The sequence below is a fragment of the Capra hircus genome, chromosome 16 (genome assembly GCF_001704415.2).
Source record: "Capra hircus breed San Clemente chromosome 16, ASM170441v1, whole genome shotgun sequence".
Classification (NCBI taxonomy): Eukaryota; Metazoa; Chordata; class Mammalia; order Artiodactyla; family Bovidae; genus Capra; species Capra hircus.
In genome coordinates, this window is record NC_030823.1 from 29,317,544 (window position 1) to 29,336,189 (window position 18,646).

Below are 18,646 nucleotides of genomic sequence, written 5' to 3' on the forward strand. Positions count from 1 at the left end.
ACAGTGCGGACAGTTACACAACAGTGCCACTGAACCGATACTTAAAAATGGTTAAAATGGCATATTTTTGGTCATATATTTTTACCACAATAAAAGTAAAAGTAGTGAAAAATTTATGTGGCTATGGAAGAGAAATGTCAGTTCTTAAAACTGTCAACAGCCTCAGCTGTTTTCTAATGTAAACAATCAAGATATTTTCTGGCATGTATCTGCAGTTGAAAGCATAAAGGTTTTATTTTTATCTGCAAGAGACACAGAGATTTCTTGCCAAGGTGGAAGGCAGAAAGCGATCTAGAGAGCCCCAAATAATAACAGTCACCTCTTGCTGAGTCTCTTTCATGTGTTAGAAGCTGTGCCAGGCACTTCATGTATCTTATTTTTAATCCTCCAAACAAGCCTCCATGGAGGTATCCATACTGTGTTTGAGATGAAGACTCTGGGGCTCGAAAAGGCAAAAATATCTTGATTAAAATCTTATTTATTCCTAGATAAGTGGAACTGAATCTGAAACCAGGTCTTCCTGATTTGAATCCTGTGCAGTTCAGCATAATGTCTGAGAACACAGGCAGACCAAGGCTCAAATTCTGGCTCTGCCATTTAACAAACTGTGTATGTGACCTTATGCAAATTACCTAGCATCTCCAAGCTTTAATTTTCTCTTTGTAAGAGTAAAGAACTGTAATACCTACCTCAAAGAGTCATTTGTGAGGCTTAGATGATATGGCAGGTAAAGCATGTAACCTGTCCACAGTACCTGGCCCACAGTAAATGTTCAAGAAAGTCAGCCATAAATACTGTCCCCCAAACTCACAGATGGGCATAACAACAGGTTTATTCGAGTGGCTTAAGGTTCAGAAACAGAGCTTTTCTAAACCTCCTGAAAATTATTTATTGTGATCCTGTGTGGATCACAATAAACTGTGGAAAATTCTGAGAGAGATGGGAATACCAGACCACCTGACCTGCCTCTTGAGAAATCTGTATGCAGATCAGGAAGCAACAGTTAGAACTGGACATGGAACAACAGACTGGTTCCAGATAGGAAAAGGAGTATGTCAAGGCTGTATATTGTCACCTTGCTTATTTAACTTATATGCAGAGTACATCATGAGAAATGCTGGGCTGGAAGAAGCACAAGCTGGAATCAAGATTGCCGGGAGAAATATCAATAACCTCAGATATGCAGATGACACCACCCTTATGGCAGAAAGTGAAGAGGAACTAAAAAGCTTCTTGAAGAAAGTGAAAGAGGAGACTGAAAAAGTTGGCTTAAAGCTCAACATTCAGAAAACGAAGATCATGGCATCCGGTCCCATCACTCCATGGGAAATAGATGGGGAAACAGTGGAAACAGTGTCAGACTTTATTTTTCTGGGCTCCAAAATCACTGCAGATGGTGACTGCAGCCATGAAATTAAAAGACGCTTATTCCTTGGAAGAAAAGTTATGACCAACCTAGATAGCATATTCAAAATCAGAGACAGTACTTTCCCGACTAAGGTCCGTCTAGTCAGGGCTATGGTTTTTCCTGTGGTCATGTATGGATGTGAGAGTTGGACTGCGAAGAAGGCTGAGCACCGAAGAATTGATGCTTTTGAACTGTGGTGTTGGAGAAGACTCTTGAGAGTCCCTTGGACTGCAAGGAGATCCAACCAGTCCATTCTGAAGGAGATCTGCCCTGGGATTTCTTTGGAAGGAATAATGCTAAAGCTGAAACTCCAGTACTTTGGCCACCTCATGCGAAGAGTTGACTCACTGGAAAAGACTCTGATGCTGGGAGGGATCGGGGGCAGGAGGAGAAGGGGACGACAGAGGATGAGATGGCTGGATGGCATCACTGACTCGATGGATGTTAGTCTGAGTGAACTCCGGGAGATGGTGACGGACAGGGAGGCCTGGCGTGCTGCGATTCATGGGGTCGCAGAGTCGGACACGACTGAGCGACTGCACTGAACTGAATAACAGACTAACACTAAGCAGCATCATTTGAGAATGCTAAGTATTAATTTACAATAGGGATATCTCAGCAAGTTCCTGGAACTTTTAACTATCTCTTCTATATACCATTTCAGATGATAAAGATATCTAGAAATTAGTGATTAAGGCTCCCTGGTGAGCATAAAATTACAAATCACATTTTGCAACTTTATCGAGCATCATGTGCCAGTTAAACTGTTCAGACCAACACTCTAATCTTGTCAAAGGTCAGCTAATAAGTTTAGAAATGGAACATGAAATGTTTGTGATCCTGAGGCTGCATTCATTAATTATGCTCTATGGACAGTGGGGCGAAAGCAAGTTAATATTTCACTCCAGCTATGGTATACCTCAGAGAAGACTCTCACCCTACAATAGAGGACACACTTCTAACAACCAAGAAGCTCAAGTTCCTGGAAGTTCTCTCTTTCCCTGGGAACTGCTGGATTCACACAATATACGATTTCTTATCTAGCCCACCTTCTTCTGCTGAGAACTTGAAAAAAAAAAAAAAAAGACGTATATACTAATATACTATTTATGTTAAATATCTGTTACCAGTAAAGTATGTCTTATTTCTTTGGGCTTAAAGACATTTTGCCTCCTATTATTTTGTGATGATGTAACTAGTTGAATACTCAAAAGTCCACTTTGTAAACTATTTTCTTTTTTTTAATTTTTACTTTATTTTACTTTACAATACTGTATTGGTTTTGCCATACATTTTCTAATACTAACACTTTTAAGTATCAATGTCCTGTAATTATCATTAGACCCTGACCAATTCTTTGTGGCCTGGCACAGAAGTCACTCCATTTGTCTTCCCTGACTTCTACATTCTGTAAGATATAGCGTATACCTCTACAGCATTCATGCAGAGTTTCTCCCAAATACAGTTTTCTGCAGTGTATATATGTACATGCGTATATATGAAGGAGTACGGGACTTACGTCCTACAGTTTCCCTCTGAAAAGCAGAAAGGCACACGGATTCCTATATACTCCTCTGCCCATACTCTGAGAGGTAAAGGAGCCCATTACATAATATTTGGCTTCTAGCTTCATTTTTAACAAACTTCATTTGGAACACTTAAAGCAGTAGGATAATATTCTTAATGGGATTTCAAATTAGTACAGTCCTACTGCTTTTAGAAACAGTTATAAATTAAAGTGTTATTTTTGTCTCTTCTTCCTCCTCTTCCCTTTCCCTCAACGCTACACTGACAGCATTTCAAAAAGTTGATATTCAAGTACACCTGTATTGCACTATATAAAAGCATTTAGCCAAGAGAAAATCATAGCAAGAAGCCTCAGTTAACACATAGTACTTTAAAATATGCCCTAATATTATACTGGCTTTCCTAGTGGCTTAGTGGTAAAGAACCCGCTTGCCAATGAAGGAGATGCGGGTTCAACCCCAGGTTGGGAAGATCCCCTGGAGAAGGAAATGGTAACCCACTCCAGTATTCTTGCCTGGGAAATCCCACAGAGGAGACTGGCGGGCTACAGTCCATGGGGTCGCTAAAGAGTTGGACAGGACTTAGCGGCTAACAACAACACTGGAAGTTAGAAGTACAGTTGAAATGGCAATCTAAGTCATTTGCTGTCTCTAAATTCTATGTCTATTATGTAAGAGTCCCTATGACTGCACCGATTCTCACAAAAGAAACACTGACACAGTACAGTGACTGCACAGCACTGACTTGGGCATAATTTTTGCCAGTTTTTGCCTTTTTAAAGCATGATAGTAAGTGCTGCCCAAGTTTTCAGCCTCTTGTGGCAAAAGAGCATACCAAATATGTACACTGCATAAAAGTTATGTGACATGTTGACTCCATGCTGAAGAATTTTAAGCAAACTATTTGTGAGGCTTACATAAAACTTGAAAAAAAAAAAAAAAAAACAAACTCTGAGGAAGCAGCCTTAAATAGACTAACAAACAAATCTACATTTTGTCAAAAAAAAACCAAACCAATCTCACTCCCAGGTATGATTTGACTTCATTTTTTTTTTTTTACTATCTGAATCACCAGGGAAGCCCCAGACTTCCTTTTTTTCTTTTTTAACTTGAATTTATTTGACTTCATTTTTTGATATATCTTAATGGATTATCTGGTAAGACTAAATATCAAGTGTCACTAAAATTAAAACATTAATTTATAGGAATGGTTAAATATATAACATTATTCAATTTTTTAATTAAAATGCTTTAAGAAGATTTTGAGTGCCATTTTTCTGTAATTCATGTAAATGAGGCCTAAACACTACGCTTTTACCTTTGCAAGAAGCCAAGATTCTTCTTAAAAATTAAGATGCAACCCCAAGTTTAAATTTGATGATTTACAGTCAAACCAAAATTTAGAAGACAAATTACCAAATCAAGAACATATTCTATTAACCATAAATTAAAATCTGCCTCCTCATAATAACTCAGAATTGAGTAAGAAATTCACCACAATCCTACGTTGTGTCTATGAAGGTCACTACATATGACTTTACGTTTTGCCATCTTACTCACTTGATGTGTTCTAATACTACTTATACCTCATTACTAAACCTACAGTTTTCTGTGATTAATGTTTTGTTTAGACATATGTACCTGTAGGAAATATTTACTATATCAGCAATCAAAAGCATGCCCCAGAAGAAAAATTCTCAAAAATTCTGCAGCCCCAAATTAACAATTCATTTTTTCATTGAGATCATGTACATACAAAACACACACTGAAAAATTAAGACACTGAAGCAAGGGTTAGACTACACACACACACAAAGCACTCTGATACACTCTGCATTCTGTTCAATACTATTTCTTATTTCCTTTAAATGCTACTCAAGGTCCACTAGGCGGATTTCATATCCCACTAATGAGCACCAATCACAGCAATAAGGCAGTTTCTAGGAAATAACAGAATCTCAACCTGAAGACCACACACTGAGCACTAGATAAGTCTGCAATTATCTCCACAGCTTTTCTGAAAATGACGCAGACCATATGACACTCAGACATAAACTTCACTTAAAATGTTACCTCTGTAATATCCATAAAATAGTTCTTGCTAATTTATATCATTCCCTTCACATTAAAATTTAGCTAAAATAATATGCTTGATTCAGGGTCCTTTAGTTGACATTTTCAGTTGTTAGCTATATTCTGTATCTATGTTAACCAATGGTAGCCACTAACTACACATGGCTCCTGAGTACTTGAAGTATGAACAGTGAGACTAAAGAACTCAATTTTTACTTTAATTTTAATTTAAATTCTAAAACAGTTGTTGATTCAATTATTGAAAAAATTATGGATGTTTGGAGTAAACTGGGTATGTGAATCTGCTTTTTCACCTAAATTCTAGTAAGATGCTTGGTTCCAAATAGGGAAAGGAGTACATCAAGGCTGTATACTGTCACCCTGCTTATTTAACTTATATGCAGAGTACATCATGAGAAATGCTGGGCTGGAGGAAGCACAAGCTGGCATCAAGACTGCTGGGAGGAATATCAATAACCTCAGATATGCAGATGACATCACCCTTATGGCAGGAAGTGAAGAAGAACTAAAGAGCCTCTTGATGAAAGTGAAAGATGAGAGTGAAAAGGCTGGCTTAAAAATCAACATTCAGAAAACTAAGATCATGGCATCTGGTCCCATCACTTCATGGCAAATAGATGGGGAAACAGTGGCAGACTATTTTTTTAAGCTCCAAAATCACTGCAGATGGTGACTGCAGATGGTGATTGCAGCTATGAAATTAAAAGATGCTTGCTCCTTGGAAGAAAAGTTATGACCAACCTAGACAGCATATTAAAAAGCAAAGACATTACTTTGCCAACAAAGGTTCACCTAGTCAAAGATATAGTTTTTCCAGTAGTCATGTATGGATGTGAGAGTTGGACTATAAAGAAAGTTGAGTGCTGGAGAATTGATGGTTTTGAACAGTGGTGTTGGAGAAGACTCTTGAGAGTCCCTTGGACAGCAAGGAGATCCACCAGTCCATCCTAAAGGAAATCAGTCCTGAATATTCACTGGAAGGACTGATGGTGAAGCTGAAACTCCAATACTCTGGCCATCTGATGAGAACTGACTCATCTGAGAAGACCCTGATGCTGGGCAAGACTGAAGGCGGGAGAAGGGGACGACAGAGGTTGATATGGTTGGATGGCATCACTGACTCAATGGACATGAGTTTGAGTAAACTCCGGGAGCTGGTGATGGACAGGGAGGCCTGGTGTGCTGCAGTCCATGGGGTCGCAAAGAGTCGGACATGACAGAGTGACTGAACTGAACTAAAGATGCATGCACAGTAATCTTCCTAAATAATTTCTATATGATAATATGTACAAAGGTAAGCTAGACTGTTTTACTTAATAAGAATAAAAAGCTCTATCTCACAATAAGGAATTTACTCCTAATAAATTGAAAAGTCATAGAAAACTTAGGTCTTAAGAAGGAAGATAAAAATATAACAAAAGACATAGATGCAAAAAACTACGTATAAAATGGATACACAACAAGGTATCCACAGGGAACTATATTTAATATCCTGGGATAAACCATAACAGAAAAGAATACAAAAAAAGAATGTATATATGTGTATAACTAAGCCATTCTGCTGTATAGCAAAAATTAACACACTGTAAATCAACTATACGTCAATTAAAAAAATAAATTAATAATAAAAACACAACTAATTATATAACAGATTATTTACCAGCTGAGCCACAAGGGAAGCCCAAGAATACTAGAGTGGGTAGCCTATCCCTTCTCCAGCAGATCTTCCTGACCTAGGAATCGAACCGGGGTCTCTTGCATTGTAGGTGGATTCTCACCCACTGAGCTAGCAGGGAAGCCCAAATGAAAGCACAAGTGGCTCAGTCGTGTCTGACTCTTCGCGACCCCATGGACTATAGAGTCCATGGAATTCTCCAGGCCAGAATACTGGAGTTGGGTAGCTATTCCCTTCTCCAGGGGTTCTTCCCAACTCAGGGATCGAATCCTGGTCTCTCGCATTGCAGCCGGATGCTTTACTGTCTGAGCTACCAAGGAAACCCAAGAATACTGGGGTAGGTAACCTATCCCTTCTCCAGAGGATCTTCCTGACCCAGGAATTGAACTGGGGTCTCCGGCATTGCAGGCAGATTCTTTACCAGCTGAGCTACCAGAGAAGCCCTATGTAACACAATGAAAAGAATATAAAAAGAAAGTCAAGAAAAACAAATGCTAGATTAGTATAAAATGTGAAGGTAATGATTCTAAGAGAGAATACAACAAACATGTATTTTATTTATGCATAGAAGGTATTCTTGCAATAACCCAGAGGGTGGGATGGGGATGGAGATGGGAGGGAGGTTCAAGAGAAAGGGGATATATGTGTACCTATGGCTGACTCATGTTGAGATTTGGCAAAAACAAAATTTTGTAAAGCAATTATCCTTCAATTAAAAACTAAATCAAGAAAAGAAAAAAATTACTATTTGATGTACATTAGATTTCCTTACTGTATGACCTACATCACTGACTCTTTTCTAATTTCTCTTTATATTTTTATATTGAGATTGGGGGCTGAATTCCCAATCAAACTTCACGTATCATCCAGTGAACTACTACTTTCTGCAACTGTATAAAATTTGTTGCTTAATTTGTTCGCTCAGTTTATTTTTCTGATCTTTATTTTTAGAAGTCATACCATACTACTTAAAATATCTTTAACTTTTTGACAGCACCATTTTCCTTTTTATCCCATTTTATTAATTTTATTAAAATATTTTAATTATATAATTATAAAGAAAATACTCATTCTTAGGAATCTGAATCTATTGTTTGTTGTTTCTATCGACTGTTAATCCTAGAGAATTATTCTGTGATTTTGAACACGCTGCTCTGTAGGGATCTTGCATAGGCAGATTTAAGGATCACCTCTTCCAGACTGCTTTAGCTTTTGCCAGGTATCCCTGGTTATGTTACCAGCCAGGGCCAATTATTGCATTAATTCTTAACTGAGGAAAGCATTAATATAAACCTCAAACTTCAGAGTTAATAGACTCATGATTACAAACAAAAAGAAGCCACTTGCCAACAGAGTATCAGGGCACAGACAGAAAAACTCCTCATCTCTTTGCTACTAGGCAGACGCCCCCTTCCCCTAAATCTATCACTGGAGAACTGAGGTCTTCAGGGTCCTGGCTGTGTGTGCAGCTCTCAGTTCCCAGGCCCTGTTCATGTTCCTTGGCCTGGACTTAAGGCCTCCTTTTCTGTCCCAATGTGGCAGTTCAAATCCAAGTCTGCTGAATAATTGTCCCTATTCTCTTGTCCTAAAACAGCTGCTGATTATACGTGATTATTTATCAATATTTAATGAATGCCAGGTATTACACTAACACTTTACGTATCTTATTTTATTTCATTCTCATGGAAATCCTTCTATTTTTCATCTCATTCTCATGGAAACATAAAGGGAAATGAATAACTTGCTTAAAGTTTATATAGCAAGAAAGAAGCAGGACTGAGATTTGAACCGAGATCTATGTGAATCTGGAATATGCCCTGTTAATTACCATACACTGCCACTTTTAAAAACATCTTTCTAGTGCCTAGGCTAGTGCTAGATGCAAAGAAACCACTCAAGAATTGTCTGTTGAATGAACATTCTCCTTCAGTGTGTAAGCTTGGTATTGGAAATCCTGAGAACAATTAAGTATTTAGTAGATTTTTAATAGTAGAGTTGGACTGTGAAGAAGGCTGAGCGCCGAAGAACTGATGCTTTTCAACTGTGGTGTTGGAGAAGACTCTTGAGAGTCCCTTGGACTGCAAGGAGATCCAACCAGTCCATTCTGAAGGAGATCAGCCCTGGGATTTCTTTGGAAGGAATAATGCTAAAGCTGAAACTCCAGTACTTTGGCCACCTCATGTGAAGAGCTGACTCATTGGAAAAGACTCTGATGCTGGAAGGGATTAGGGGCAGAAGAAGGGGACGACAGAGGATGTGATGGCTGGATGGCATCACTGACTCGATGCACGTGAGTCTGAGCGAACTCCGGGAGTTGGTGATGGACAGGGAGGCCTGGCGTGCTGCGATTCATGGGGTCACAAAGAGTTGGACACAACTGAACGACTGAACTGAACTGAGATTTTTAATGTGCTTAGTTGCTCAGTTGTATGCCACTCTTTGCGACCCCATGGAAGTGCAGCCTGCCAGGCTCCTCTGTCCATGGGGATTCTCCAGGCAAGAATACTGGAGTGGGTTGCCATGCCCTCCTCCAGCGGATCTTCCCAACCCAGGGATCAAATCCAGGTCTCCCACACTGCAGGCAGATTCTTTACCAACTGAGCCACCAGGGAACCCCAAGTATAAAACAGTGGGTAGATTACAGGATATCACCCAAACTACTGAGTAGAAATAATGTTGGATGGCACTTCCAGCTATGATCTATACTTGAATCACAACATTAAAATGTTTCATAGACTAATTATGAAATTCTAATGATAGCAAGATGCATGATATTGTGATGAATAATTGTTACATTTGTCATCACTATCGAGACAGAATGCTTCCTTGAGAAGAACTTACAGGCTAGTGGAGAGCACATGTGTATAACGTACAGTCAGACATAATGAATAAATACTTAACAGAAAAAGAGAAAACTAGGGGAAAAAAAAGTTAACCAGGGATCTGTAAATTCATAGGATGATAAGTGACCATTTCCTGATAACATCAACTGACTCCAAAAACTGAGGTGGGAACTATTTGTATGTTAAAACAGATGTTATGAAGCACAATCAAAAATAAACATAAAATTCCAAAAATATTTAGGTTCAAATACATGCCTTCATAGAATGATTATACTTATTGTGAGGAATAACCATAACAACAGAGTGTGAGAATAAAAGCAAATACTCATACGGTACTTACTCTGTGCTCTGTATATACTGATTCATTAAGCCTCACAACAATCCTCTTAGGTAGTTATTATTAGCACCTCTATTTTATAGGTGAGCAAGACAAAGCACTGATAGGTTAAGTACTTATCAGGTCAAACAGCTGTCAGAATTGTAACTTAAACCTAAGCTGACAGGCTCCAGAGTCTGTGCTGCCTCTGATGACGACACACAAGGTAGAATCTGAGCTAAGCTGCTGAAGATGAAAAGTTGGGACAAATTAAGAGGAGGAGGAAAGGAAACTGAAATATAATTTACAATAAATATAATACAAATTTATTCTTTGTCCTTAGAGAAGTCCAGTCATAGATGGAGACAGCTTATGCTGGATCTATGCTAAAACATTTACAAAGACCTTTTTTTTTTAAACCAAGTAAACACTGTATTTATTAAAAGTATCTAGTGTAGCCTTTTAGGCATCAGGGACTGGTTCATGGAAGACAATTTTTCCATGGATGGGGGGCGAGGGTGTTGGTTTCAGGATGAATCAAGTACATTTACTGTGCACTGAATTTCTATTATTACATTGTGATACATCATGAAATGATTATACAGCTCACCATAATATGAATCAGGGGGAGCCCTGAGCTGGTTTTCCTGCAACTAGATGGTCCCACCTGGGGCTGATGGGAGACAGTGACACCTGAACTGTGTTGCTTATGTCCACTCTACTCTGTGATTTTGTTTTGGTTACTGTCCCTGCAGAAAACCCTGCTTCACAAAAACAGGATGGTGGAAATATAAGCAGGCTTTTCAGGGCTTGTGTGGAAATCTCAGGATATTCTGCCTTGACTTTGATCTAGAACGTGTGAAGATTTGAAGGTGACTTAAACCTACTTTTAAGGCCACCATCATTTGCGATCTCAAGTAGCTGATCCTCTTCTACAGTGGACAAAACTGATTCACCTGGCATCCATTCCTTCCCAGTCCAGGGGTCTTTTGTGGTAGAGGAGTAATGCTCAAACTCTTTTGAAAGCTGAGACAGGTGATAATGCATCCAGTTGCGAGAAAGAAACCCCTGGCTCAATCTCTTTCAAAATCTCTTTAAATGTTCAAAATATCAAAAATTCCAATTGTTCACTCATCGCTCCCATAATTGGAGTCTGGCTTCAAATGCAGCCACTGTACCTGCTGACTTGAACACAGCTGTCGTTCTCCCCTGAAGTGACAGAGTGAGTTCTTTGAGCAGGCTATGTCACACAAGTAATCAAGTTTTGCCACCCATTCTGTGTCACTGAAATATACTGCCAGTGGTGACTGTTCTTCTAAAAGAAATCTTTGGAGTGGCTCCTGTAACTCAAAAACTCTGGCCAGTGATCTTCCTTTATAAAGACACCTCACTTTTGTGTATAAGAGAAGACGTGTGTGCTCTTGTGTCCATCTCACTGAGCTGTGCTAAGAGACGTGAATTAAGGGTATGTACTTAATGTGATCATTTTAATCACACCCTGCAAAACATTGTTATGTTCAGGTGACATTTTTCAGCTAACCAGCATTTCTGCATGGATGACACAGTGCGTAGACTCACATTCAGAAGCAACCTCTTGGTGACCTGAGTAGTGTAACCAGAAAGTTTTAGTCATGGCAGCAGCTCTGTCTGTATGGAATGACCAATTCATGTATCACCAATTTCCTGATACGTAATTATTCAAAGACTTGAATAGTTCTGCAGCTGTGGTGTTGGCTGGTAACAAAGGTGCACATAACATAACCTCATGTACATCCTCCTGAAAAATATTTGCACAAAAACAAGCATTGTTGCCTTGTCGTCAACATCAGTAGACTTGTCAGCCTGGATTGTGTACCACAGTGACTCATTAATCCTCTGGTAATTACGCCTCGGTATCCTCTGCTATGTCATCAGTTTGTCTAGTTATGGTGCTAGCCAAAGGAGGAACACGTGTCATCTTGTGAACGGCAGTCTCTTCTAAAAGTTCATGACAAATGTCCTAAGCAGCAAGCAGATCAACTCTTCACCAACAGGAAAGGGCTTCTTAGCGTCAGTAATGCAGTTAGCCACTAAGAATGATGCTCTCAGTGCAGACACGTTTGATGAAGTGGTGGCCTTCAATAATTGCTTCTGTTCATGTTCACACTTTTTCCTTTGGAAAATCTCCAAAGGCTTGTCCTTTAATGCAGGGTGCTTTGTCTCCATGTGGCAAAGCAGTTGTGAAGGTTTCATGACTTCATTGGATAGTCAGTCGCCACGTATTATAAAAAGCAGGCTTGGAGAATGTGAATCACGTGTTGCCATGAACCCGTAACTTAAGTAGGACTCTTGGTATTTTCTTTAAAATGCAGCTTTCTTTTTGTTGGCAATCTTAGAGTCTTCTGCTGTCTCATCATTGGGTCTTTCCCCCTTTTCAAAGAAGCTCTCCAGCAACATTTGTTTTTCACTCATTTTGGTGAAGGTTATATTGTAGGCTTCCCAAAACTGTGTGAGACAAGTGTGCAGTGTGGGAAAAAGAAATGGATGGAAGTGGTATACACAATAAAGGGTGGACCACACATGGACTAAAATAAGTGTTGGATTCTGACTTAGAGCCTGCTACCAGATGTGGCTTAATTGTCACTTGCCACTTACTCACTGATAAGAGTTTTGATGAGCCTGCAAACGATTTATTGTGGTCTCTGCAGTTAACCTCTTTGCTAATGAATCTGTATCTGCAGTCACTCCCCAGCGCTAGCATCACCGCCTCAGCTCCACTTCAGATCATCAGGCATTAGATTCTCATAGGGAGTTCAAACCTAGATCCCCCACATGCACATTCTCAGTAGGGTTCTCATTCCTATGAGAATCTAATTACAGGAGGTGGAGCTCAGACAATAACGTGGGCGATGGGATGTGGCTGTAAATACAGATGAAGCTTTTTACTCACCCACTCACCTGGTGTATGGCCTGATTCCTAATAGGGTTGGGGACCCCCATCTAGTGGGTGCTGCCTCAAATTTGCTTATTTATTGCTTTAGGGCTTTTTCACAAGCTATTCCAATGCAAGTATATTATTTCCCAAGGTAGAATCCAAGTGCCTGAAGTAAGAGAATGTGTTACTTCTTTTGTAACACCATAGCAAAGCCTGAGGCACATAATGGGTGCTAAATAATGACTGTTCAGTTGAACTAAAACACTAACGTCTCTTTTTCACTACCTCTTACCTAAGGAAATAAACTTAGGAAAAATGGTTACATCACTCAATACTTAAACTTTATTTAACAAAACAGACCCCACAAATATTATCTGGTAGGAAACAGAAATAGAGGGGAAACTCTAAAAGAGCACTTTTGTCATTGAAAGATTAAATATAAAAGGCAATTCAGCAAATCTGAAAAAAAAAAAGAAGCATGAATTAGAACAAAAAGCAAAGATTCAATTAAATGGGTCCACTCTTACTGTCTTATCCAGAAAATTTTGAGTCTGTAATTACAAACCCTTCATTTTATGCTATGTAAATTAAAGGATAAGGTTTAACTATTCAGAGAACATATAGAAGAATTGTTTTAAGTTCCTTTCAAATATAGAGATAAGACAAACGGAACTAGACCAAGGTCAAATTTATTTTAATCTAGAATTTCCTTTTTTTTCAACAACAATTTTTACTTGAAAGTTTCATCTTCTCACATTCTTGACTGCATTTCTCCACTAAAGAAAAACATAAAAGATATTTCCATGCTCATTTAAAAGACAAAATGAAACCTAAGAAATAAATGGAATGAAACTGGTTCCAATAAAAATTATGACCCCTCTTATTGAAATTAAGAAAATATATTATTTTACTAACAGGGCTCTCCTGAAATTTTAAAAGTAAAAGGCTAAAATAATAGAGTAATCTCAGAGGTCCAAGTGAAAGCAGCAATAAATATAGTTTGAGAATTTGAATGATGGGTATAAAACAGTGGATGAATTACAGGATATCACCCTGACTACTACTGAGTTTCCTTGGCCCAAAGTTAGTTCAGTCAGACCCAGAAGAATGGCCAGAAGGTCTAGAAAGAGAATTAGAATAAGGAGGTAAAAGTAGGAGAGGGAAGAGGCTATGGGGCGGGAGAAGGGGGGTACAACAAAGTCATAATAACAGTGCGACAGGATTACTGCTTACATTTGTATTTCATAAGAAATGCCAATTGTTAAGATGTTTTAACCACAAAAACATTTGCACCTGAATCATTTTAGTACATGTCCTTTTAGTACTAAAAGGAAGATGTCCAACTTAGCAATATTTAAAAAAACCTACAACTTTGCTATGCTCCATCAACAACAGAGGGTAGGATAGCTTCTAAAAAGCTAAGAATTGAATTAAGAGAATTCTCTGGTGGCCAGTGGTTAGGACTCCTCTCTCTCATTGCTGAGAGGGCTGGTTCAGTGTGACCAGAAAAAAAAAACAAAACCCAAAATCAATATTTTACGGAAGAAGTGTTACTATATTTGCTCCATATTAGAACAAGACTTCCAAAGGTTTGCACTCTGGCCCAAGCTTGAATTTTGAAGGCCAAGTTTCCATGGCTCCCAGAGGGCAAAGTTAAAACCCTTTATTAACACCTACTGAGAGCGAACTAATTATCTAACACCAGGCTCAGTGCAGTGTACACTGCGGGTGGAGCAGGGTGGAGCGGGGTGAACAGGAGCATAGGACAAAAAGAACTGAGGTGTAATTTGTGTCCAAAAGTGCTCTATTTGAGGGGACAAAGCATATATGAAAGAAAGAAATTACAGGAGAAGGCAATAATAATTGAGAATAAGTTAAAAGAAAAAAGTGATAAAAGCATATGAGAAAAAAAATTAGGCTATAAATACTGAAATCTGAATTCTAACCAAGCCCTAAAGTTGTTTGAAAAGCTTGAGCAAGAAACCCCTCTGAGCCTTCATTTCTTCAGCAATAAAATCATAGGCCCTTTTAATTCTAACTATTTATGCCATTATTCCTCTTGAATGGCTATTAAAAGAAATAATTATGGTAGTCCTTATGAACTGACAAATTACTTTTACTTAAAATTAAAAGATGTAAAAAGAGAATTATGTGTTTATAACTCCAATACAATTATTAAACCAAAACAAAATTTGAAATTAATACAAGCAATAAAAACACCAATAATATTAACATTCATTTAATATGATGTATGATGCTGCTCTGCAAAAATTAAATGTCTGTTCATAACCTGAATTTGGTATTAACTGTGATAACACAGGTTCCTTCAAGTTCAGCACCTCTGTTTACCATGAGCACCTTAAGACTCAGCTTTCCCACCAGTTTTCTCTACTAACTACTGAGAAACTTTTGTTTTTACAACATGCTATAATGTTGCTCCAAAGATGTAACTTATTAATTTTATCCCATGATTATAAAAAGAAATCTGAGCACTGAAATCCCATAGCAGAAAGTTGTTTTATGGCAGTGTTCATGATGATCTTGAATAAGCTTATGTTATTTTCTTTTGGGAGAAGACAATGGCAACCCTCTCCAGTGTTCTTGCCTGGAGAATCCTAGGGACAGAGGAGCTTGGTGGGCTGCCATTTATGGGGTTGCACAGAGTCGGACACAACTGAAGCAACTTAGCAGCAGCAGCAGCATTTTATCTTATCATAAAAATGAAAATAGGAAAATGTTTAAATTCTAACAATTTTTTTCTTTTTGTAATTCTCTATGTTTTACACATTCTCTGTGATAAACATGCATTTTTTTCCAAATGAACTTTTAAATGATAGCTTTATTGAGATATCACTCACATACCACAGAACTTACACATTTAAAACGTACGAGTCAACCGTTTTCAGTATAGTCACAAAGCTGTGCACACATGTCACAATAAATTTTGGGACATTTTCATCATTCCAAAAAGAACCTCCCTGCTCTCCAATCCCCACATACCCATTAGTAGTCACTTTCCATTCTCTCAGCTCTCCCAGCCAGCTCTAGGCAACCACTGGTCTACTTTCTTTCTCTATGATCAATCCATTCTGAATATTTCGTATCAAGAGAATCACATAATATGTGGTTTTCATAACTGTCATCTTTCACTTAGCATATTTTCCAAGGTATATCTATGTTGTAGCATATTATCAATACTACATTTCTTTTATTGCCAAATAATATTCCATTATATTGGTTTACCACTTTATCTATTCATCAGTTGATGGATATTTGGGTTGTTTGTACTATCTGGCTATTATGAATAATGTTGCTACAAACATTCCTATATAAGCTTTTGGGTTGTTTTTTTAACATATGTTTTCAATTCTTTTCAGTACGTACCTAGGAATGGAATTATGAGTCATATGCTAATTTGATGTTTAAGTTTCTGAGAAGGCATCATACTATTTTCCACAGAGGGCCTACCATTTTACATTCTTACCAGCAACGTACAAGGTTACAATTTCTTTATCTAAAGATATGAAGTAGTATACATAGTTTTGATTTGCATTTCCCTGACGGCTAATGATGCTGAACATCTTTCCATGTATTTATTGGTCATTTGTGTTTTTGGAGAAATGTCTATTCAGATCCTCTGCCCAATTTTTAAGTGGGTTATTATTTATTGAGCTGTCAGTTGTATTATTTTTGTTCTCAGAAAAAAAATTTTTTTAAGGCATTGAACATATGCTAATATATGTTTTTTAATCACTAAGAATGTGGCAAGGTGACTGTAAATACTGAGAGTTATGAAGAAACTTCCCTCACCCCTGATGTCTTCCTTTGGATTCATCTCTGGGGAGGTAAACTGATTTATCAGTTTGGTAAATTTGGTAATACCTAAGCTTAACTGTCTCAGCCATCCTTCTCTCTTGAGTGACCCTGCCAGCAGAAAACAGACTGCTCTGCTCTGTTGTTCTGGCTGGGTAGGCCTCCCATACAGGAAAAGACAGAGGAGAAAAGACTGAAACAAGGACTAAGAAGGAAAAATTAGACAGATGGACAATAAAGAGAGGTGGGCTAGGACAGGCACTGCAGTACAGATACAAAGACTAGGAGTTGTTAGAGGAGAATGAGTGTGATAGGTTGGCTGCATGGGAAAAGTATAAGAAGCAGCTAGAGGCCTACTGAAGCTGCCTTTTCAACTCACATTGCCCTCTGTTGTTGTTTAGTTGCGAAGTCGGGTCTGACACTTTTGAAACCCCATGGACTGTAGCCTGCCAGGATTCTCTTGAGAGCCTGAGTCTCCTGGAGGGCTACAGTCCATGGGGTTGCAGAAGAGTCAGACACGATTAGTGACTAAACAACAACAATCTTCTATTGAAATATAGGCATTGTCACATGCTTTTCAGTTAGAATATAAACTGGCACAATTTATCAGAGAACAATTTCATAACATGTTCCTGATAGCTCAGTTGGTAAAGAATCCACCTGCAATGCAGGAGACCCAGGTTTGATTCCTGGGTCGGGAAGATCCGCTGGAGAATGTCTAGGCTACCCACCCCAGTATTCTTGGGCTTCCCTTGTGGCTCAGCTGATAAAGAATCTGCCTGCAATGCGGGAGACCTGGGTTTGATCCCTGGGTTGGGAAGATCCCCTGGAGAAGGCAAAGGCTACCCACTCCAATATTCTGGCCTAAAGAATTCCATAGACTGTAAGTCACAAAGAGTCAGACACGACTGAGTGACTTTCACTTTCAGGGGAATGATTAAATAAATTAGCTTATACCCTAAATGTTATAATACCACAAAATGTGCACACTGTGAATCTATAATAAATATAACTTAAAATCATAAATATGATCTCAACTATGCCTACACACACTCCAGGGACACTGAAAGTACATATACAGAAATGTTCACAGTTCTTGCTGTTGGCTGATGGGAGTACAATTTTTTTTCACTTTTCTGCATTTTGCTGTATTTGTTTTCTGTGTTACTTTCTGTATTTCTGTATATTTAACACACAATATTTTTTCTATTCAAGAAAAACATTAAAGCATTGAATCAAGGACACAATTTTTTAAAAACTCCTAAGAATGCTACACAGTGAATCAATATATTAATACTGTTCACCTCTTTACAAATAATCCAAATAAATATAAGGTTATCACAAAGTTTAGCAAATTAAAAACAAAACAACCAATTTACTAAGTGCTCTGTGTGCTTAACATTGAGAAAGGCAGTCACTTTAACATGCATTATATCATGTAATAAACGTGTGTGTGTGTTTTTTCTTTTGGAAATGCTTTTATCCACTATCTCAAAGGACTCTCATTGCCTTAAGACCCTATTTTACAGGAGCATATAATCATTGGATATATAACTTACAGAAACAGGAGTTCCTACAAAGCCAGTTCTCAAGGGCTCAAAGTAGAAACCTCTATGGTGGAACACTACAGATCTTAGAAATGAATTCATCTAAACTGTTACACAACTTTTCCCTATTATGTTTATCAAACCGTAGGTCAAAAAGGTTGCATTTAAAATTCTGGAAAAATAAGGAAATAAATTCTACAAAATATTTAGTAAATTAACTGTAAGTTAGACAAAACCAAAAAATGTTTTCATGTAAATTTCCTTCCTTTTCTTAAAAAATTACCTGTATATATTTGAGACTTGTATTTTTCATCAAATGTTTTCATGGAAGGGCTCATTTTTACTGCATTTCACACAGTACTTAGTGTAATGCTGATCACCGAAGGGCTCAGTTCAGTTCAGTCACTTAGTTGTGTTCAACTCTTTGCGATCCCATGAACAGCAGCACACCAGGCCTCCCTGTCCATCACCAACTCCCAGAGTCCACCCAAACCCATGTCCATCGAGTCA

The 18,646-nt window shown here is 38.2% G+C and overlaps 1 protein-coding gene across 3 annotated transcripts in view; it reads right to left on the reverse strand.

Annotated features, from left to right (window-relative positions):
* The window catches only part of CNST (consortin, connexin sorting protein), an 88,524-nt gene that overhangs the window by 59,151 nt on the left and 10,727 nt on the right, over positions 1 to 18,646 (reverse strand). The window contains exon 2 of one of the 3 annotated variants that reach the window (XM_018060246.1): positions 320 to 442. The exons of the other annotated variants lie outside the window; for them this stretch is intronic. The gene's annotated coding sequence lies outside the window, so the exon portion shown is untranslated. The remainder of the gene's footprint in view (positions 1 to 319; positions 443 to 18,646) is intronic. 3 annotated transcript variants of the gene reach the window in all.